This window comes from Nomascus leucogenys, chromosome 5 (assembly GCF_006542625.1).
Source record: "Nomascus leucogenys isolate Asia chromosome 5, Asia_NLE_v1, whole genome shotgun sequence".
NCBI classification, from domain to species: Eukaryota; Metazoa; Chordata; class Mammalia; order Primates; family Hylobatidae; genus Nomascus; species Nomascus leucogenys.
Genome location: NC_044385.1, coordinates 103724115 through 103747594, shown reverse-complemented (window position 1 = coordinate 103747594; position 23480 = coordinate 103724115). Strand labels below are relative to the sequence as shown.

The window sequence follows — 23480 nt, the reverse complement described above, 5'->3', positions numbered from 1 at the left end:
GATGTACAGTGCCTTTCTCTGAAAGCGTTGCACTTGCCATCATATGGATGTCCTTAATAGTGCACCATTGACTTTCAAAATTTACCAAAATCTTAAGGCCCAATTTAAGTTTTACCTCTTTTGGAAACCCTCCCTCCCTAAGGTTGTCTCACCAGAATTAATTTCTCCATCCATTGGGTCACCATAGTAGCTCATCCATACATCTCTGACATCATTGACCACTCTGCACAACTTTGTAATTATTTGCATATATATTAGGCAGTGATCTCTGTGGCCCACCCACCTCCCAGAGTATGTTCCTTACAATAGGCTCTAAATGGTTTTGCCTTGAATTTAATTGACAATAATTCAGAACTAGAGCTCTGAGGCTATATTAACACTCTAGAAGATTTTGGTCCAATGTTAAAATAACATTTCTTCATAAATATATTAGGAACACCTCAGTGTTTGTTTCAATATGTAAATAGACATGTATGATAGCTAACAGTCTAAGATGATATTTATTCAGCTCAAATGATTAAGGAAGCATTAAAAACATCTGTAGTGACAAAGAGAAGACATACAATAAAACAACAGAAAACCCAGAGTATTTACAGGGTTTAATAAAAACCATTCCCTGCAAGTTCAAATATGTATTACAAACTTTACACCCAATTTGAGAATAAAGGGAAAACAAAATATTTTAACAAGGACTCATCAGTTGCTGCCAGCCTCTGAGGCTGGCTTTTACCACTTACTCTGCCCTGCTTTCCTGAAGAAACACTGCCAATCTGAACATCCTTAATGCTATCAGACCCTATCAGAAGGTGGGAGGTCTTGCAAAGATTTCAAATGTTGCTAATATAATCAATATTTGGGTTGCAGTTACACAGACAGTTGCCATCTGTTGGAACCTTTATATATTGGATTCCTTTAGTAATCATACAGTAGCTCCCATTCAGAAATTAAATACTCTCTTTCAATTCACTTCTGAGAAAGCAATACTATGGCTCTAAGTCTGGAAAAGTCTCTACTGTCAAAAGCATTCTGTCTTACACTTAAGCCTGGAAAAATCTTACCTCCCAGTAAAGCTTACCCTTTTCCTAACTCCTCCTCCTTCAGCCCTTTTGGAAGCACAATGCTCACTGTTTATATTTCCCACCCTTGAAGCCTAGGAGCCATCTCAGAAATATTAAGGAGATAAGAGAACCTATAAAAGCTCTTAAGATACTCTTAAATTTAGAGCAAACAATGGACTATTTACTTGCCTTATCTGAGGATGGGTGTTCCCTTCAGTTCATTAGAGAAGGCTAGAGCAGAGGAAATTTACACAAGGGACTTTAGGCCTCACAAATCTCCTAGGAAATGGCCAGATTTTCAGGGTACCAGCCCTTCTGACCTCAGCCAGTCCATCCAGATTCTAAATAGAATGCATTGTTTCAGGTAAAATCCTAACTTTTCTTTATGAAGCTACAATTATATATATATATATACACACACACAATTTATATATATATATATATACAATTTATATATATATATACAATTTATATATATATATACAATTTATATATATATACAATTTATATATATATATAAAACTAAAATAAGATTCACATAGGTAGATCAGGTAGATTTAAGAATAGTGCATCATTCAGATGTGAACTTGAATAGCCTTAAAGAAAACAAAAACAAAGGTTTGGAAATAAACAAAGACTACCCAAATAAGAAAAATCAGAGGTTACTCATTGGGAGCTTGCCATAGCAGGAGAGTCAGCCTCCATCGCTTGCATTTGGCAGAGACCCAAGGGCAGGCGGGGGAGTGGGAAAATTATACAGTAAAAAAAGGGAAGGCGGCCGGGCGCGGTGGCTCACGCCCGTAATTCCAGCACTTTGGGAGGCCAAGGCGGGTGGATCACGAGGTCAGGAGGTTGAGATCATCCTGGCCAACATGTTTAAACCCCGTCTCTACTAAAAATACAAAAATTAGCCGGGCGTGGTGGCGTGCACCTGTAATCCCAGGTACTCGGGAGGTTGAGGCAGGAGAATCGCTTGAACCCGGGAGGCGGAGGTTGCAGCGAGCTGAGATTGCGCCACTGCACTCCAGCCTGCACGACAGAGCGAGACTCCTTTCAAAAAACAAAAAAGAGAGAAGCCTTATGTTCTAATGGTCAATTTTTGGAACTGAAACAGGAGAGTTCCCTTATCCACCTCACAGGACATGTGACGGGGGTATGGCTCGCTACTTCCGACCCCTAGGGGAGCATGCAGACAGGCAGGTGCAGCGAGCGGCCCTGGGGAACATTTTTTGGGTTCCAGCCCCACGGCAGTGTCTAAAGTGGGTGTCTGAGACTCCTGAAACTCAAGAGGGCTTATGTTACGGTGTGCTCTTTCAGCTTTGCCATCTGCAAATGGCTTGAGGTAATCAGTTCAATCGACCCTCTGCCTTATGGCAAGGGCAGACAGCCAGTGTGACAGCTTTCTGTATCTCAAGCTCTTGCCCAGTGTACCAGGAAAATTGGGTCACACGTGGGCTCGAAGGATGAGTACAAGGTTTTATTGAGTGGTGGAGGCGGATCTCAGAGAGATGGATGGGGAGCCAGGATGGGGGATGGAGTGGGAAGATGGTCTTTCCCTGGAGTTGGGCCACCCAGCAGCCAGACCCTTCTCTGACTGCCCCCAGCTGAACTCCCGTCAGCGTCCAGACCTCCCTTCTGTTTTCTCTTTCTCTGCTTTGTCATTCTGCCTTTGCTGGTCCGCTGGTCTACTGGGGTCTGCTGGTGTCTGCTGGTCTACTCCTCTGCTCCTCTCAATGTTCAGCTGCTTGCGTCTGTGCCTGCTAAGGTCTCAGATTTACATGGGCACAGGATGGGGTGGGGGTGTAGCAGGCAAGAATGGTCTTGGAAAATACAACATTTGGGTGCAAACAGGAGTGCCTGTTCTCAGTTAGGTTCATGGGCACAGGCCCAAGAGTGGAGCCCTCACCAGGAACCCCACCCTTTTCTACCCAGCGCTTCCCTGTCCCCCTCTCTCATATCAGAATGAGGAACCTGGAGGTGAGCTAACTAGAAACAAAGCATCCTATATGACTAGCTTGCGGAGCACATTTGGCTTTCTCTGGTTGAGCTTGAGTTGAAAGCACAGGTAAAATTTAGGGGAGCTGGCAGTAACCGAGCAAGTGCTGACTGTTTGGAGCTGATTGCTGCAGAGGTTGTGGTTTGGCTTCCTAGGCTGGTTGTTGTAGGCCAGACCACTGTCTGTTTGCATATTCGGTCTCTCACAGGGTTTCTATTGTTCATTTTTTAATTATTTGGAAATGAAATAATATTCAGGAAATTATTGAAAAGTTAAATAGAAATTAGAAACTTATCTCTGGATATTAATTCTAGAACTATTTATATTATAAAGGAAAGCACTGGTTTTTTACCCCCAAAAGAACTCATTATCTTGGAACGAGTTTCATCAAAATAGCATCAAAATTTTCCATTGAGGAAAATTCTTGGATTATGAGCTAGAAATAAAAGCTGCCCAAACAGTGTCTGTTTTTATTGATTCAGTTTCAAAATAGAATTATAAAAGGATAAGTGGTTTGATAGGTCAATATTTCAACCAAATAGTTATTGAAAAACAAACAAACAAACATATAAGAACCGATGAATAAGAGTATGAGACAAGCAAAGACTTAAAGGTTGTTGTGAAGATAGTGGACAGCAGTGCACATATAATAAATGCCTGGTAAGGAGGTTGCAGAGAAAAAGGAACACTTTTACACTGTTGGTGGGAGTGTAAATTAGTTCAACCATGGTGGAAGACAGTATGGCAATTCCTCAAAGATCTAGAGGCAGAAATACCATTCGACCCACCAATCCCATTACTGGGTATATACCCAAAGAAATATAAATCATTCTATTATAAAGATAAATATTCATTGCAGCACTATAGCAAAGACATAAAATCAACCCAAATGCCCATCAGTGATAGACTGGATAAAGAAAATGTGGTATATACACACCATGGAATACTATGCAGCCATAAAAAGGAACAAAATCCAGCAATCTAATACAGGAACAGAAAACCAAACATCGCATGTTCTCACTTACAAGGGAGAGGTGAACAATGAGAACACATGAACACTCTGGGAGAGGAACAACACGCAGTGGAGCATGTAGGAGTGGGGGAGGGAGGGCATCAGGATAAATAGCTAATGCATTTGCGGCTTAATACCTAGGTGATGGGTTGATAGGTGCAGCAAGCCATCATGGCACACATTTACCTATGTAACAAACCTGCATGACCTGCACATATATTCTGGAACTTAAAATAAAATAAAACAAAGGGAGAAGATTATGTCCTTTGCAGGGACATGGATGGAGCTGGAAGCCATTATCCTCAGCAAACTAATCTAGGAATAGAAAACCAAATGCAGCAAGTTCTCATTTATAAGTGGGAGCTGAACAATGAGAACATATGGATACCTGGGGAAAAACAACACACACTGGGGCCTGTCAGGGGATGGACGGCAGAGGGAGATCATCCCAAAAAATAGCTAATGAATGCTGGGCTTAAGGTGATGAGTTTATCTGTGCAGCAAACAACCATGGCACACGTTTACCCATGTCACAAACCTGCACATCCTGCACATGTACCCTGGAACTTAAAATAAAAGTTGAAGGAAAAAAAGCCACCGATAACTGCCTTGTAAGCTAAACCAACAAGACTTGGAGATTCATAAGCTATGGAGATGAGGTGAAAAGAGGACTCTGGGGTGACTCCCTTGTCTCTGATTTTGATGATTATGTAGGTGGTGAGACTGTTGGCTGAAATTGTGGATTTAAGAGTGGGCACATTCAGAGGTCATATTCAGAAAGGGAAGAAAAGCCCAAGGGGAGAGACAGAACTAGAGATACAGAACTAGACTCCCTTTGGAGTCACTCATTCAATCATATTTTTTGAGTGGAGAATCCAAATAATAAACAACCAACTAATTGCAGCTGTAATAAGAGCTATGGTGGAGCTAAGAGATCATCTTACAGGGGGAACTCAACTATTTTAGAGGATCAGGAAATGCAGAAGTAATATATAAACAATTAGCAACATGTGAATTACTGGGAGTTAGCTGGTCACTGAAGGACAGATCATTCCTGGCAGAGGGAATAGTGTAGGCAAAGGCACTAAGACAGGAAGAAGTATATTCAAGGAATTGGAAGCTGATGAGGCAGAAGTAGAAGAAATGGAGGACTAAATGTCTCTATATATGACTGATGAGGCAGACAGACATCACATCGCACAGAACTTTGAGGTCCATGATAATCTGGGATTTTATCTAGGTATGAAAGGGAAGCCATTAAAGTAGGTTAAACAGAGAAATTTCATGAACAGACTTTCATTTTTAAAAGATGATTTTATTCACAGTGAGGTATATAAATTAAAGGAGTACAAGAGCAGATGTAAGGGACCGGTATGGAAGATATTGAAGTAGCCTTTGTGAGAGGGAATAGCCATGGAGATAAAGAGAAATAGGTCAATTTGAGGCATAATTAGAAGAAAGATTAGAAATCTTGGTGATTGGTAGAATACTGATCCCAGTGAAGGAAAGATATCCACGATAATTTCTAACTTTCTGGCATGAGCCATACCCTGGGCTCAGAAATACTGGGGGAAAGCCAGGAGTGGAAAGAAAATTATGAGCTTGGTCTTCAAGATGTGAAGCATAGGATGCCCATGAGATCAACAAGTACTGACGGCAACGAGACAGTTGTTGGTTCTACAGATCTGGAGCTCTGAGAAAAGTTGGAGTAAACATAAAAAGCACACTTATAGATAGTGATTGAAGCCATGGTGGTTTGGTGATAGTTGACATTAACTAGAGAAAAAGGATTAAAGAAAAGGCCTGAGATAAAACTTTGAGAAATCCCAACTTATTTAAGGCCAGGTGGAAAAGAATGAGCTGGCCAAAGTGTAAAAGAGGAGGAAAACCAGAAGAGTGTAAGGTTATGAACGGCAAGGATAGAGTGTTTCAGTAATAAGGGTATGGTGAACTGCCTCAGTACCCCAGATGGATCAAGTAAGAGGAGAATGAGAACATGGCCTTGGAGTTAGTGACATGCATGTCACTGGTGACCTCTAAAGAAGGGCTTTGGGTGCTATAGTGATGATAAAAGCCAGACCAGAGTAGGTTTGAAACTAAGTAGGGTTCGAGAAAATGAAGATAATAAATACAGACCATGCTTTCAAGAGGTTTGGATATAGTAGGGATGATAACTGGATGGGAAAATAGATATGAAAGGAGGCTTTGGGCTTTGTTTCTTTTGTGTGTTAAATTGTTAAGGCTGGAGCAGGTTCAATTGCTTATAGGATGGAAGAAGTCGAGTCAAGGGAATTGAAAAGATAGTTGTAAGAAAGGATAATACTGCAGGGTTCCTGAAGTGTGGAAAGGACACGTGGAAAAAGGGAGTCATTGGCATACAGTACTAATTACACCACAAGGATGAACACTCCACGAGTGTGATCATTGCAAGGCTCTTGTATCAGTTCAAACCCTGAGAGTGCACCAACAAACAACACAAGGCTGTGTGGAGCAACATGCTATTTTAATGAGCACCTGAGTGCAGGCAGGCTAAGGCCTAAAATGGCGTCAGCCCCAAGTAAGTACGGGGCAGGGATTTTACAGTCCTCTATAAACAGGAAGTGTTCCAGTCTGATGTGATTGCTATGTAGTACCCGCATGGTCTCCCTCTCGATCTTCAGAGGGTATGTGTCTTCTGTCCTGCTCTCTTCCTGCTTCTGCTATCTTGCTGACGCATGCTGCTGTCATGCATCAAGGTCTTGGGACTGGGCCTGAGGAGGGAGGAGTTATTCATTCCCTTAAGCTTTCAGGCCCCAGGGAGAATCTTTCAATCATCTGATCAGCATGATGGGTGTAGATCCACCTTGTGATCTCTTCACCATGACATGAGAACCTCTGTGTAAGCCATTTCTGAAATTTAAGCCTTAGAAACTTGTAATTCATTATTTAAGCATTGAGATTCTGCTCACGAGACGTTTCACTCTTTTACCTACATCTTTTTTTTTTTTTTAATTATACTTTAGGTTTTAGGGTACATGTGCACAATGTGCAGGTTTGTTACATATGTATCCATGTGCCATGTTGATTTCCTGCACCCATTAACTCGTCATTTAGCATTAGGTATATCTCCTAATGCTGTCCCTCCCCCCTCCCCCAATCCCACAACAGTCCCCGGAGTGTGATGTTCCCCTTCCTGTGTCCATGAATTCTCATTGTTCAATTCCCACCTATGAGTGAGAACATGCAGTGTTTGGTTTTTTTGTCCTTGCGATAGTTTACTGAGAATGATATTTTCCAGTTTCATCCATGTCCCTACAAAGGACATGAACTCATCATTTTTTATGGCTGCATAGTATTCCATGGTGTATATGTGCCACATTTTCTTAATCCAGTCTATCGTTGTTGGACATTTGGGTTGGTTCCAACTCTTTGCTATTGTGAATAGTGCAGAAATAAACATACGTGTGCATGTGTCTTTATAGCAGCATGATTTATAGTCCTTTGGGTATATACCCAGTAATGGGATGGCTGGGTCAAATGGTATTTCTAGTTCTAGATCCCTGAGGAATCGCCACACTGACTTCCACAATGGTTGAACTAGTTTACAGTCCCACCAACAGTGTAAAAGTGTTCCTATTTCTCCACATCCTCTCCAGCACCTGTTGTTTCCTGATTTTTTAATGATGGCCATTCTAACTGGTGAGATGGTATCTCACTGTGGTTTTGATTTGCATTTCTCTGATGGCCAGTGATGATGAGCATTTCTTCATGTGTTTTTTGGCTGCATAAATGTCTTCTTTTGAGAAGTGTCTGTTCTGCCCAAGGTAATTTATAGATTCAATGCCATCCCCATCAAGCTACCAATGACTTTCTTCACAGAATTGGAAAAAACTACTTTAAAGTTCATATGGAACCAAAAAAGAGCCCGCATCGCCAAGTCAATCCTAAGCCAAAAGAACAAAGCTGGAGGCATCACGCTACTTGACTTCAAACTATACTACAAGGCTACAGTAACCAAAACAGCATGGTACTGGTACCACAACAGAGACATAGATCAATGGAACAGAACAGAGCCCTCAGAAATGATGCCACATATCTACAACTATCTGATATTTGACAAACCTGACAAAAACAAGAAATGGGGAAAGGATTCCCTATTTAATAAATGGTGCTGGGAAAACTGGCTAGCCATATGTAGAAAGCTGAAACTGGATCCCTTCCTTACACCTTATACAAAAATTAATTCAAGATGGATTAAAGACTTAAATGTTAGACCTAAAACCATTAAAATCCTACAAGAAAACCTAGGCAATACCATTCAGGACATAGGCGTGGGCAAGGACTTCATGTCTAAAACACCAAAAGCAATGGCAACAAAAGCCAAAATTGACAAATGGGATCTCATTAAACTCAAGAGCTTCTGCACAGCAAAAGAAACTACCATCAGAGTGAACAGGCAACCTACAGAATGGGAGAAAATTTTTGCAACCTACTCATCTGACAAAGGGCTAATATCCAGAATCTACAATGAACTCAAACAAATTTACAAGAAAAAAACAAACAACCCCATCAAAAAGTGGGCAAAGGACATGAACCTACATCTATTTTGTGTAGCGAAATATGTGATCCAGAGACCCTCTGAAGGAAGCAGACTGTTCCTGCAGGACCCAGGAGATGTGTCAAAACTGTAAGTGCCCCAACTGCAGAAGTGGGAAAGAGAGACCCTCCACTCTTAGACACACATCTCCACTGGAGAAGCTGAAGATCTATTTGCAGGAGAAGTTTCTGACTTTACCTGGAGCTGAGTCAATTTGGAGAACTGAGCAAAATACAGAGGTAGAAGAAGCAGCAGAAAGGCTCTAGGAGCTTGCTGTGTCCCCAAGCAGGCCATTCCTGCCTGGCACCACAGGGATCCAATGGGAAAGGAGCAAGGGTAAAACTACACAAGGAGAAGGAAATCTCTAGCTAAACTTAGTGAAAATTAGAAAGAGGTGAGAAGCCTCCTGGCCAGAACTTGGGGGAGGGCAGACTTCAAACTCGGGGAAAGAATCGAGGCTTGTTCTTTCACAGCTGGAAGGTGGATAGCCTGCGGCAGGTTTTCAAGCCTTTATCGCTGTCTGCCTGGAAACCGTCTGGGGACTGTTGCCCGGGGCATGGTAGTGAGACTGGCACTGGCTCTTTGATTTGTGTGGGATGTGGGTGAGGCCTGTGACTGCTGGCTTTCCCCTACTTGCCTGACAAACTTTGTGACTCAGGAAAGGCAGCCGTAATGCTCCTAGGTATGCAACTCCAGTGACTGGGAATCTTACCCCCATTCCCCACAACAGCCACAGCCAGACCCACCCAAGGAGAGTCTGAGCTCAGACATGCCTAGCCCTGACCCCACCTGATGGTCCTTCCCTACCCATCCTGGTAGCAGAAGACAAGGAACATATAATTTGAGAGTTCTAGGTCCCCACCCACTGCTGATTCCTCCCCATGATACCACAGCTGATGTTCTCTGGAAAGCACCACCTCCTGGCAAGAGGTCAACCAGCACAAAAACAGAACATTAAACCATCAAAGCTAAGAACCCTCACAGAGTCCATTGCACCCTCTTCCACCTCCACCAGAACAGGAACTGGTATCCATGGCAGAGATCCATAGACAGTTCACATCACAGAACTCTATGCAGACAACCCCCAGTACCAGTCTGGAGCTGGATAGACTCACTGGGTGGCTAGACCCAGAAGAGAGGAAACAATCACTGCAGTTTGGCTCACAAGAAGCTATATCCATTAGGAAAAGTGGGAGAATATGACATCAAAGGAACATCCCATGAAAAAAAAAAGGATCTGAACAACAGCCTTCAGCCCTAGACCTTCCCTCTGACAGAGCCTACCCAAATGAGAAGGAACCAGAAAACCAGCCCTGGTAATATGAAAAACAAGTTTCTTCAACACCCCCCAAAAAATCACACTAGTTCATCAGCAATGGATCCAAACCAAGAAGAAATCCCTAATTTACCTGAAAAAAGAATTCAGGAAGTTAGTTATTAAGCTAATCAGAGAGGGACCAGAGAAAGGTGAAGCCTAGTGCAAGGAAATCCAAAATATGATACAAGAAGTGAAGGAAGAAATATTCAAGGAAACAGATAGCTTAAAGAAAAAACAATCAAAAATTCAGGAAACTTTGGACACACTTTTAGAAATGCAAAATGCTCTGGAAATTCTCAGCAATAGAATTAAACAAGTAGAAGACATTCTGACCTCAAAGACAAGGTCTTTGAATTAACCCAATCCAACAAAGACAAAAAAGAATAAGAAAATATGAACAAATCCTCCAAGAGTCCGGGATTATGCTAAATGACAAAACCTAATAATTGGTATTCTTGAGGAAGAAGAGAATTATATGAGCTTGAAAAACATATTTGGGGGAATAATGGAGGAAAACATCTCTAGCCTTCCTAGATGTTACAGGGGACTTTGTTCTTATAGCTCCCAAGATGGTGGTGGGCCGCTCCCAAGAGGGCGACAAGCCTTTTATTCTCTGACCTGGGGTTCTTGGCCTCACAGATTCCAAAAAATAGAACCTTGGGCCATGCAGTGAGTGTTATAGCTCTATTAGAAGCCGTGGGTCACGGAAGAGAACTGTGGAACCCAGCAATTAGTGTTCAGCTCCATTAGGAAGAACAAAGGCACTTAGCCATGCAGGAACAATGGCGAGCCTTTAGCCCAATCAGGAGCAGCAATGGGCTCCTTGATGAATCAGGAGCACAGCGGACACCCTGCCAGATCAGAAGGGGTGGAAGTCAGCAACGGGTCTGCGATGGCGGCCAACAGCAGCGGTGGATGGTGAGTGAAAGCTCAGCTCACTAGAAGAGTGTGCAGTTGCAAGATTTAATAGAGTGAAAAACAGAGCTCCCACACAATGGGGGGTTGGCAACCCAAAGGGGGTTGCCACTCCCTGCTCGAATGCCTGGGTTTATATCCCGATCATTATCCCTCCCCCTGTGCTCTCAGGTGATAGATGATTTGATTATTTCTTTACCTCCTGTTATTAGCCTAATTGGAATTTTAGTGAGCCCTCTTTACTACCTGATTGGTCTGGTGTGAGCTGAGTTACAAGCCCTGTGTTTAAAGGTAGGTGTAGTCACCTTCCCCAGCTAGGCTTAGGAATTCTTAGTCAGCCTAGGAAATCCAGCTAGTCCTGTCTCTCAGTACCCCCTCTCAACAGGAAAACCCAAGTGCTGTTGGGGAGGTTGGCCAATGACCGCTCTTAACTGCTTCCTACTAAATTGGGGCATAGTAGGGGTTGTACAGTTGAGATTTCCTTGGGAGGGGTGACTTCAATGTCATTAACATCGGAGCCTGGGCTAGCAGGCCAGTCCAGGGGTCTGTGGTAGATCTTACTCATGGACTGCCTCTGGGGCTCCATTTGAAGAATGATTTGTAGTTTTACAGCTTTGATTCTGGAAGAGACAAACTTAACAAGGAGGTTAAAGATACAGGGATTGAAATGTATGGCCTGAAATACAGGGAATTTTTCTTTGGCACACTTCACAGGCCCTGACTACCAGCATGATAGTTTTGAAAAGGCCTGGTCCAGTAAATAATGATTTGGCCATCTGATGGGTGCTATCAATGCCTAAGTGAAAGGTTTGGTGAAGGGTTTTAAGTAATTTCCATTGATTAAAGTATTTTTCCTTCTTCGGTGGCTAGTCATCCTGAGGGAAGGAAACTATGTACTCATGAGGTTCCACATTCTATTTCTTCTGCTGAGTACTGGGGCTTGGTTTCCTGGAGGGGATTACCCCATACCAGGGGTCCTTCTATAAGCATTTCTAATGGAGGGTCCCACCTTGCGGCTCTTTTGGCTTCAATATCCACTTGGCTGTTCCCTTCTATTTCCCTTTCCTTTCCGATGACCCCAGTGGTGTAAGACTGCCACCTCTTTAGGTTTCTGTACAGCCAATAATAATCTCCCAATGGCTTCCTGATGTTTAATAGGTGTTCCCTCGGAAGTTAGGAATTCCCTTTCTCTCCATATTGCTGTGTGGGCATGGAGGACTAGGTAAGCATACTTACAGTCTGTATATATATTTACCCTTTTTCCATCTCCTAATTCTAGTGCCCAAGTGAGGGCTATTAGTTCTGCCAGCTGAGCGCTAGTTCCTGGAGTGAAGGGATTACTTACAAGTATTCCATTATCACTGACTACTGCATACCCCAACTTTTGAAGTCCTTTTCCTACAAAGGAGCTTCCATTAATGTACAAGTTGAGGTTGGGATCAGTCAAGGGAACCTCTAGAAGGTCCCCTCAAGCAGCATAGGTTTGAGCAATTACTTGTTGACAGTTATGTTCTATCTTTTCTTCATTGTCTGGAAGAAACGTGGCTGGATTAAGAGTTGCACAAGTGCACAGTTACAGCACTGGTCCTTCAAGTAATAGAGCCTGATATTTAAGCAAACGGTTGGCTGACAGCCACAAGTCTTCTTTAGCAGTGAGTATGCCATTCACATCATGAGATGTCCACACTGTAAGATCTCTTCCCTGTATCATTTTAACTGCTTCAGATACTAAGACTGCTACTGTTGCCACTACCCATAAACAATGAGGCCACCCCTTTGCCACTACATCAATTTCCTTACTCAGGTAGGCCACAGGTTTCAAACTGGTCCCTCAGACCTGTATAAGGACTCCCAGAGCTGTTCCTGTTTTTTCTGTGACATATAAAATAAAGTCTTGTCCCGTTGGCAAGCTTAAAAATGGTGCTTGCGTTAGCCCCTTCTTTAGGGCCTGAAAAGCCAATTCTGCTTCAGGTGTCCATTCTACTAAATGGGTATTGGCTTTCTGAGTTTCCTTAATTAGTGTGTATAATGTCCTGGCTATTTTGCCGTACATGGGAATCCATATTTGGCTAAAGCCCTGTTATGCCAAGGAACCCTCTTAATTGCTTCAGGGTTTTGGGATGAGGATAAGCCAGTATAGGCTTGATACATTCCTCACTGAGGGCCCTGGTGCCTTTGGATAATTTTAGCCCTAAGTATTTAACCTGTTGTCAGCAGAGCTGAGCCTTTTGTTTGGAAACCTTGTAGACATAAATGGCGAGGAAGTTTAACAGTGCTTGGGTGGCTTGATGGCACTAGGTTTCTGAACGGGTGGCTAGAAGTAAATCATCCATGTTCCAAAGGACAAGAGTGTCCAAGTATGAGAACTGGCTCAAGTCTTGGGCTAATGCCTGGCCAAATAGATGAGGGCTATATCCCTGAACCCTTGGGGTAAAACAGTCCAGGTGAGTTGAGACGTTGGGTTTGAACGATATTCAAAGGCAAACAAGAATTGAGAGCCAGGATGTACAGAGATGGAGAAAAAGGCATCCTTAAGGTCCAGGAATGTAAACCACTCTGCTTTCTGTGGTATGTGGGAAAGCAGAGTATAAGGGTTAGGTACAGCTGAGTATAGAGGGACAACAGCCTCATCGATAATCCTGAGATCTTGCACTAACCTCCACTGTCCGTTGGGTTTCTGTACTCCTAAAATTGGAGGATTGCAGGGGCTGTTGCATGGTTTTACTAGGCCTTGGGCTTTTAGGTCCTTAACAATCTTTTGGAGTCCTTGTTGGGCCTTGGGTCTAAGGGGGTGCTGCTTTTGGTAGAAAAAGGAGGCAGAATCCTTTAGTTTAACTTGAATGGGACAGGCATTCTTCACTCATCCATATTGTCCTTCTGTTGCCCAGACTTCAAGATTAATTCCTTCCTCAAGTAAGGGACAACAAATGTGTGTTCCTTCTCCTATGTTCAGGTGTATAATGGCCCCTGCTTTTGCTAGAATGTCTCTCCCTAACAAAGGAGTGGGGCTTTCAGGCATAATTAGAAAGGCATGTGAAAAGAGTAAAGTTCCCCAGTCACAACTTAGTGGCTGGGAGAAGAATCTAGTGACTGCCTGTCCTAGGACCCCTTGGATAGTGACAGATCTGGAAGACAGTTGTCCAGGACAGGAGAGTAAGACTGAGAAGGCCAGGCCAGTGTCCAGGAGACAGTTAACCTCCTGGCCCTCAATGGTCAAGCATACCTGAGGATTTGTGAGGGTGATGGCATGGGCTAGCACTTGCCCCAGGCACCCTCAGTCCTGCTGCTGGATCACCTGGTTAGTGGCTTCTGACACAGAGGACCTTCATCCCCTGGGGCAGTGGGCCTTCCAGTGATTCCCTTGACATAAGGGGCATGGACAAGGGGGCAGCTTATTTCTATTCGGACAATCTTTTTAAAGTATCCTTGTAGACCGCACTGGAAGCAAGCCCTATTAGGCATTTGATTTTCCCAGACTTTCCCTTTTCCAGAGCCTCCAAAGGCCACTTGCCTGAGGGCTATGACTAAAGTGGTAGCCCTTTTTAAAATCCCGTTTGTCCCGTCTGCCAGCTCCTCCTGATCTGTATTATAAAAAAAACCAAGGTTGCCAAGTTCAATAGGGTTTCTAAGTTTTGCTCCAGGCCTAAGGCAGACTTTCAAAGTTTTTTTCTAATGTCTGCAGCTGACTGAGTGATAAACTTATCCTTTGAGATTAGTTGGCCTACAATAGAGTCAGGTGACAGAGAGGTATGCTTCCTCAATGCCTCCCTTAGTTTCTCCAGGAAGGCAGTAGGATTTTCTTCCTTTCCCTGTGTTGTAGTGGACATCACTGAATAATTTGTAGGATTCTTCCTAGTTTTCCTTAGACCTTGTAGCACACAAGTTAGCAAACGTCTGCAGCACCAATCTCCATATTCTGATTCTGCATCCCAGTGAGGGTCTACACTGGGAACTGCCTGCTGGCCTGTGGGGAATTGTTCTCTTTCCTCTGTTGTCATCCTATCATTGACCTGACTGAGATACCAGAGATCACCAAACTCTCGGGCTGCAGTTATGGCAGCACTTCTGTCATTTGGGTTTAGTGTCTGATCGAGCAGTAACATTATATCTCTCCATGTCAGATCAAAGGATTGTCCTAACCCTTGTAAAACATCAATATAGCCATCAGGGTTATCTGAGGATTTACCTAGGTCTATTTTAATTTGCTTCAAGTCTGAGAGGGGAAAAAGGTACATGCACTCTGACTGGGCAGATTCTCCAGAATACATCTTAGGGGTGTTTTTGCCTTGAGGGGAACATTTCCCATCTGGAAAAAGAACATAGAGATGCCAGCACCCCTAGTCATTTTCCAATGAGCATTAGTCATAGAGCATCCTCTATGATCCTAATGCTTATTCCTTTCCACGGTGCATAACCACCCATGGACCTCTGCTTATCAGATTAGTTACGCTCACCAATGTAGCAGTCCTGCACCTGTTTTCCCATCTTTCTTGACCACAAAGAAAGGGGTCTGGGCTGCTGGATTCTAGTGGTGCTTTACCAGCGTGCCCAACATTGCCTTTGCACTTGGATGAGTCCTAGAGCTGGCCTGGGTTCCTGAGTATTTCATAACAACCCAGCTGCCCCATCAGGATGCATTCCCATAAAAATTCACTTCAGAGAGGGTGTAAGTAACCTTTTGAGTCAGGATTGAGATAGTTTTTTTGATTCTGTAAGTACTTAAGTCTTGGCTGAGTGCAAACAGCTCACACATTTGAGCAGACCAATTATTAGGCAATTTTCCTAACTCTGCTTCTACAAGAGTTTCCCTATCAATTACTGAATACCCATTGTGATTTTTTTCCTCAAAAATCTGGAAGGAGCCATATATCGTCTTGTCCTGAAGGGAGTTCCTCCTAGATCTGGTTGGACTTTTGTATGGTAATTAAGATTTAAATCAAATGTTAGGAAATCTGCTGGGTTAAGGGAAGTTTCAGCTGTTAGTGTTAAATCACCGTTTTCTACAGAATAGCCCTATTCTTTAAGATTTTTGAGCTAGTAATCTACATTTTTGCTTTTTGACTTAGGATAGTTCTGAACTGGTGAGGTGTGCTCACAATGAGGTTTCCTCTAAAGGTTATTTTTCTACTTTTAGCAAAGCAGTTGCCACTACCAGTTGAATGCATTTGACCCATCTGTGGGTTACTGGGTTAAGGATTTTTGATAAGAAGTCTACGGGTTGTCAGTGGTCTCAGTGTTTTCAGGCTACGCCCTCGTTTACACTGACAACAAGGTAGTATTGGAGTGTTATAGGGTCACAGAGAGGACCTTCAATTATCAATAATAGGATTTAAATTTACCCTGGTGTTTAAAGGAATAGGGCACACTGTTTTTTCTTTACTACTTCTATCTTTCTCTGACTCCTTCTTTGTCTCTCTGCCTCTTTCCCCTCTCTCTTTCTGCTTCTCTTTGCCCTGTCTCTCTCTCTCTCCTCTCTATCTCTCTCTCTCTCTCTGCTTCTCTCTCTCCTGTCTCTCTTTCCTCTCTGTCTTTGTAGATGGATTTTAGAAACACAGTGGAAAGACGTTTCCTCATTGCCTCCATTTGCCACTATAGTAATATGTGCCTCCCTTTAATTTAGTCAATTCATTTTCATTCTGACCTATTATGTGGTTGCAGACCCAGTTCCAGTTGTTAAAGTACTGGGTTATCCATTCTAAGGTCCTGGCAAGGATGGTGGGGAATGGGTCTCACATAACTGCCCATGTCAAGTGCTGTATGCCTAAATTGGGAGGGACACCAAGGACAAGACTCCCTGGGTTCATAGCCTAGGGGCCTAAGGACACAGCATAGAAATTCCTTAGATCCCTTTGGAGATACAACCTGCTGTAATACTTGGGAGAGGAAGTGAAAGCCTGAAGCATTAGTATCTGGGAGGCAGGGATTGGAGGAAGTAGATTCAGAGTAAGGAGAATTTTGGGTTTACACTTTCAAGAAAGTTGTGGTCAGGACCCGGGAGGTATGGGTCAGAAGGAGAGGTGGGGTGCACACATGGGCGACTGTTCAGTTGAGACTTCTGGCTGTGCCATGATCTTCACCGGCCAATGCCAGGAGTTTGGAACAACAGCTTTCTGCCTCTAGTCATCCCTTGGCTTCCCCAGGAAAATTGTGAAAGCGGAAGCTGGTTCCAGGCAGACCAAAGCTCCCAACCCAGAAGAGTTGGGGGTTGTTAGAAAGCATTTTCCCAGAAAGCCTCACTCCTGAGTCTTTAGTCAAGTGGCCATGCTAATCATTTTTAACTGGTTGACAGGTGCCCAGTATTTTCCTCCAATTCTAAGGAAGGTTAGGACAGAATAGCAAGTGAAAGTGGTCCGATATTACCCACCACTTTGAAGAATCCCCATATGGGCCACCAAATGTTACGGGGGGAGTCCTTTTTCTTAGAGTTCCCAAGATGGTGGTGAGCCAGTCCCAAGATGGGGCAGGCCACTCCCAAGATGACAGCAAGCCTTTTGTTCTCTGACCTGGGGTTCTTGGCCTCATGGATTCCAAAAAATGGGACCTTAGGCCATGTGGTCAGTGTTATAGCTCCATTAGAAGCTGTGGGTCATGGAAGAGAACCATGGAACCCAGCGACTAGTGTTCAGCTCAATTAGGATGAACCCAGGCACTTAGCCATGCAGGAACAATGGCAAGCCTTTAGCCCGATCAGGAGGGGCAATGGGCACCTCTCTGGATCAAAAGCGCAGCAGACACCCTGCTGGATCCAGGGGGATGGAAGTCAGTGGCAGGTCTGCAATGGCGGCAAAGAACAGTGGTGGACAGCAAGTGAAAACTCACCTCAAGCCATAACAAACACGGACCAGAAGAGTGTGCAGATGCAAGATTTAATAGAGGGAAAAACAGAGCTCCCATACAATGGGAGGGGACCCAAAGGGGGTTGCCACTCCCTGCTCGAATACCTGGTTTATATCCCGATCATTGTCCCTCCTCCTGTGCTCTCAGGTGATAGATGATTTGATTTTTTCTTTACCTCCTGTTTTTAGCCTAATTGGTATTTTAGTGAGCCCTCTTTACTACCTGATTGGTCTGGTGTGAGCTGAGTTACAAGCCCTGTGTTTAAAGGTAGGTGCGGTCACCTTCCCCAGCTAGGCTTAGGAATTCTTAGTCAGCCTAGGAAATCCAGCTAGTCCTGTCTCTCATAGAGACCTAGACATCCAAATACAAGAAGCACAAAGAACACCCGAGAAATTCATTGCAAAAAGATCTTTGCCTAGGCATATTGAGTTCTTTCCCTTAAAATGAGAACATAAGGGCATTACCTACCATGAGGCCTCATATGATATTCCCCATTCTGAGCCCAGAACACCCAGAACTTTGGAAATTGGCTATTTCCATGGTCAACCTGCGAGTATGGGAACAGGAAACTTTTCTGTCTGTTATCCCCACTACTGCCCCTCACATCCGTGATTTTGAACCCCATGATAAATCCCCTTTGAACTCTCTTCCTCTTTTAGATGCTGATCCTCCTTTATGGGACTCTGATTGGCCTTATGATAATTCTTCTCCACCAAGGTATGCGCCTCCATCTCTTCAGCATTCCCAAGCACCTCACATTGCTTCTTTACAGTGGAGAACATCAGGTGTTGCCACCGCCACTTCTCTCTCTCAGTATCAATGTAGATTGAAACATTCTGCTTTGTTTACCTCCAATCTGACTATTCTTATAAAGAGTTGTGTTAAGCCTTCTTACATGCTGTTAGTGGGAAATATCAAAATTTGGATGAACAATCAAACTGTTCGATGCATTAATTGTCATTTATACACTTGTGTTAACTCCTGTTTTGACTTCAGGAAAAGTGTAATGTTGGTGCGAGCTTGAGAAGGAATCTGGATACTGGTAACTTTACCCAGACCTTGGGAATCTTCACCCTCAGTACATTTAATTAATGAAGTGTTACAACGAATTCTCAAAAGATCTAAGAGATTTGTTTTCACTTTAATCACTGTGATCATGGGCCTAATGACAGTCACTGCACTGGCCACCACTGCCGGAGTGGCATTACACCAATCTATTCAAATGGCTCATTTTGTCAATGATTGGCAAGCTAATTACACCCAAATGTGGAATTCTCAACAGGGCATTGATCAAAAATTAGCTAATCAAATTAATGATTTAAGACAGTCTGTTATTTGGCTTGGAGATCAGCTAATAAGTCTCAAACATCACATGCAAATGCAGCACGATTGGAATACTTCTGATTTCTGTATCACACCATATTCCTACAAGAAGACTGATCATTCATGGGAAATGGTTGAAGGACACCTGCTGGGTAGGGAAGATAAATTATCCTTGGACATAACTAAATTAAAGAATAAATTTTTGAAGCTTCTCAAGCTCATTTATCCATTGTGCCTGGAACTGAGGCACTAGATCAGGTGGCAGAAAGTCTTTCTGGACTAAACCCCATGACTTGGATTAAGTCTACTGGGGGCTCCACTGTAGTAAATTTTGGAATTATGTTTCTCTGTTTAATCAGCTTGTTTTTAGTGTGCCAGACCAGTCAAAGACTCCTGCATCAAAACTGGGAGAACGAACAAGCCTTCATCGCCATGGCACATTTATATAAAAAGGAAGGGAGAGATGTTGCAGGAAGTCAGGGACCCCAAGTGGAGGGACTGGCTGGAGCTGTGGCAGAGGAACACAAATTGTGAAGATTTCATGGACATTTGTCAGTTCCCAAATAATACTTTTATAATTTCTTATGCCTGTCTTTAATCTCTTAATCCTGTTATCTTCATAAACTGAGGATGTATGTCACCTGAGGACCACTGTGATAATTATGTTAACTGTACAAATTGATTGTAAAACATCTGTGCTTGAACAATATGAAATCAGTGCACCTTGAAAAAGAACAGAATAACAGTGATTTTTAGGGAACAAGGGAAGACAACCATAAGGCCTGACTGCCTGCAGAGTCAGGTAAAAACAGCCATATTTTTCTTCTTGTAGAGAGCCTATAAATGGACATGCAAGTAGGGAAGATATTGCTAAATTCTCTTCCTAGCAAGGAATATTAATATTAATATTAATACCCTGGGGAAGGAATGCATTCCTGGGGAGAGTTCTATAAATGGCCGCTCTGGGAATGTCTGTCTTATGTGGTTGAGATAAGGACTGAGATACGCCCTGGTCTCCTGCAGTACCCTCAGGCTTACTAGGGTGGGTAAAAACTCCACCCTGGTAAATCTGTGGTCAGACCAGTTCTCTGCTCTCAAACTCTGTTTTCTGTTGTTTAAAATGCTTATCAAGACAATATGTGCACTGCTGAATGTAGACCCTTATCAGTAATTCTGCTTTTGCCCTTTGCCTTGTGATCTTTGTTGGACCCTTATCAGTAGTCCTGCTTTTGCCCTTTGTCCTGTTCCCTCAGAAGCATATGATCTTTGTTCTGCCTTTTGCCCTTTGAAGCATGTGATCTTTGTATCTACTATCTGTTATTACACCCCCTCCCCTTTTGAAACCCTTAATAAAAAACTTGCTGGTTTGAAACCCTTAATAAAAAACTCAGGTGGGCATCATGGTCCCACCGATATGTGATGTCACCCCCAGCAGCCCAGCTGTAAAATTCCTCTCTTTATACTGTCTCTCTTTTTATTTCTCAGCCAGCTGATACTTATGGAAAATAGAAAGAACCTACATTGAAATATTAGGGGCAGGTTCCCCCAATACCCATTTCTTCATTATAGTGTAAATTGTCCAAATGGCATACAGCAAATGAAGAAACATCTATTTAAGAAAATCTACTAAAACTCAGAACAATGAGAGTCTGTAACATTTGAGCCACCTTCTACACTCTCCCTCTTTACGCTAAGCTCAGCCTAACAAACTTCAATCCAAGTTGTCAAAAAGATGAGTTCCTTCTCTTTTCAATTTCTGATCAAGAGTTGCCATATTTTATTGGGAGGGGGAAACCACTAACATTTTTCATCCTCTCCAACTCCATGAAGAGGATATATTCCAGGTGCATGTTGCCAAAGTGTTGGTGGCTATGTTCCTCCCACCAGCTTTCAGTCAAGATGGAGTGTCCACTCTGTGCATGGCTAGCAAGAAGACTGGGGTTCCGATTTTCATGACATGAACTCAATCTTTGGGCAGCACCCCACACCAGAAGAGTCAAGACAAAAAGTCCAGAGGACCAGAGGCTAACTCCTCCAGCCAGTGCCTGGAGTAGGGTTGAGATATCTTAACCAAATGAAAGGGGAATCCATAGGAAAAGGGACATCTGAATGCCCCCCAAAGGAATTGATTTTATTTTAAACAGAATATGGTGAAGTTCAAGTATAAGGGTACTAACAGTGGATCTCTCAGCAGAAACTCTACAAGCCAGAAGAGAGTGGGGGCCAATATTCAACATTCTTAAAGAAAAGAATTTTCAACCCAGAATTTCATATCCAGTGAAAACAAATAGCACTTCTTAAGTGAGAGCAAAAACTTTAACCATAGGCCAGCTAGTTCACCAGACAGAAAAAGAGAAAGAGGTACATAAAAAGTGCCCTCCTGGAGCCTCCATAAACCTCAAAACCTGTCTTTAAAAACTACTACTGCAGCTGGGTATGGTGGCTCATACCTATAATCCCAGAACTTTGGGAGGCCAAGGCAGGTGAATCACCTGAGGTCAGGAATTAGAGACCAGCCTGGCCAACATGGTGAAACCCCATCTCTACTAAGAATACAAAAATTAGCTGGGCTGGTGGTGGCCACTTGTAATTCCAGCTACTCAGGAGGCTGAGGCAGGGGAATCACTTGAACCCAGGAGGCAGAGGTTGCAGTGAGCCAAGATTGCACCACCACTCTCCAGCCTGGGCAACAGAGCAAGACTCTGTCTCAAAAAACCAAACCAAAACAAAACAAGAAATAAAACTAATACTGCATGGGTTTAATCAGATAATACTACAGAGCAATTTATGCCCCAGGGCATTGTCCAAAACAATAGAGCAATCAGCTGATAATTTGGATGTGATATCAAATGAGGCAGGCAGCTTAACAGAGAGATCAGGAAAGGAGAAAGAGAGCCCTGCTAAAACTGTTGTCCCCAGTAACTATGAATGTCCAAAGCTGTGTCTTACTTAGGAGAGACACTGCAGGGAAATAGACTTCATTAAAATAGACTGGCCATGTCACCAATCAATAAACAAGCAAATGACAATGAAAACAGCCCACCTAGCAGGGAAGCGGAATCATTAGTGCTTGCTTAGAACTAGTCGAGGTGGGATGATTTGGGGGTACAGAGGTTTTTTTCTGGGGTAATGCAAATATTAGAAAATTGGTTGTGGCGATGATTACGCAACTCTGTAAATATATTAAAAGCAATGGAAAAATCATATGGTATGTTAATTATATTTCAAGGAAGATGTTTTAAAAATACCTGAAATTACTACTTAAGCATAGAAACCAACAGTTCCCCCTCAAACGCTCTGAAATGTATTTAGACTGCCAAGTGAAAGATGTTTTTCAGCCAAAGCAGAAACTGTAAACTTGCCTAGGTTTATTCAAATAGTTTGGCAGGGAACCTGTAGGAATTGAGTTCTGGGCTGATGGTCAGCCAACCCTTCCAGTGAACAGTAGTGACGGAGGGTGGCACATCATTTATCATGTTTGTTACTGGCTAAAATAAACACTGCTGCCTCTGGGCCATGCACTGGACATGTAAAATCTTCCCAAGTCTGCGGTGCTATGAACTCTGCAGACCTACATATGTTATCAAAAATATCACACTGACCTTATGCCTGTGAGCATCAGACTAGTAAGGAAAGTGAAAGACTTTAGAAAACGGAATCTAATTAGAAACATCCCTTTATCCTCATATCGTTCTATTTGTTTAAAAAGTTTACCATTTTCAAGTGATGCTCAATTTTTGATTGCAATTTTTGAGTGTGTTAACAAGAATGTTTTCTGAACTCATCATTGATTTGCTTCTTCTAAATGGAAACCTCTTGTCTGAACATTTATGTGTCTAAGACCAAATAATGTTCATTCTAACTTGAATGGGAGGTGTTCACTGTCAATTCCTGTTACTTATTTAGCCTTGACTGAGGAAAGCTATTCTTTTGCAATAATGACTTCCTGTGACTTTCAGTACAGCATGGGAGGAATATTTAGGAGGAAAAAATGACCTGCTTAAATAGTCAAATCAGTGGCAATTATTGAGATAACAGTCATTCAATCATCCAACTTCATTAATTCAACATATGCTAGACATGGTGATAGGTCTTGAGGCTGTAGAAGTGAAATAGTAACACCTTTTGCCCACCCATTACAAGCGTCTTGCCTGACACTCCCACAATAAAAGACAGGTTATCAAGAGAAAAGCATAACAAATTTATTTAACAAAGTTTTACATGACACAGGAAACTTCAGAAATGAAAGCCCAAAGATCCAGGGAAAACTTGACAGTTTTTTGCTTGCGCTCAATGTAGGATCAGCTGTATAGAAATACGATTGGACAAAAAGGGTGTGTTGTAATGGTGATAAACTGAAGGAGCCCAGTAAGGCCTGTTTTTTCAGATTCTTCTGGGCCTCTCTATGTAGCATTCCTTCTTCCAGGTATAGGGCATGACACCTG

At 42.8% G+C, this 23480-nt stretch overlaps 2 long non-coding RNA genes across 2 annotated transcripts in view; both read right to left on the bottom strand.

The window, feature by feature from the left end:
• Positions 1 to 23480, bottom strand: part of LOC115835200 — a 683509-nt gene that overhangs the window by 523222 nt on the left and 136807 nt on the right. The window lies entirely within an intron of this gene.
• The window catches only part of LOC105739837, a 43315-nt gene continuing 43057 nt past the window's right edge, over positions 23223 to 23480 (bottom strand). Inside the window, exon 6 of the long non-coding RNA XR_001115820.1 lies at positions 23223 to 23340. This is a non-coding gene — a long non-coding RNA (uncharacterized LOC105739837). The remainder of the gene's footprint in view (positions 23341 to 23480) is intronic.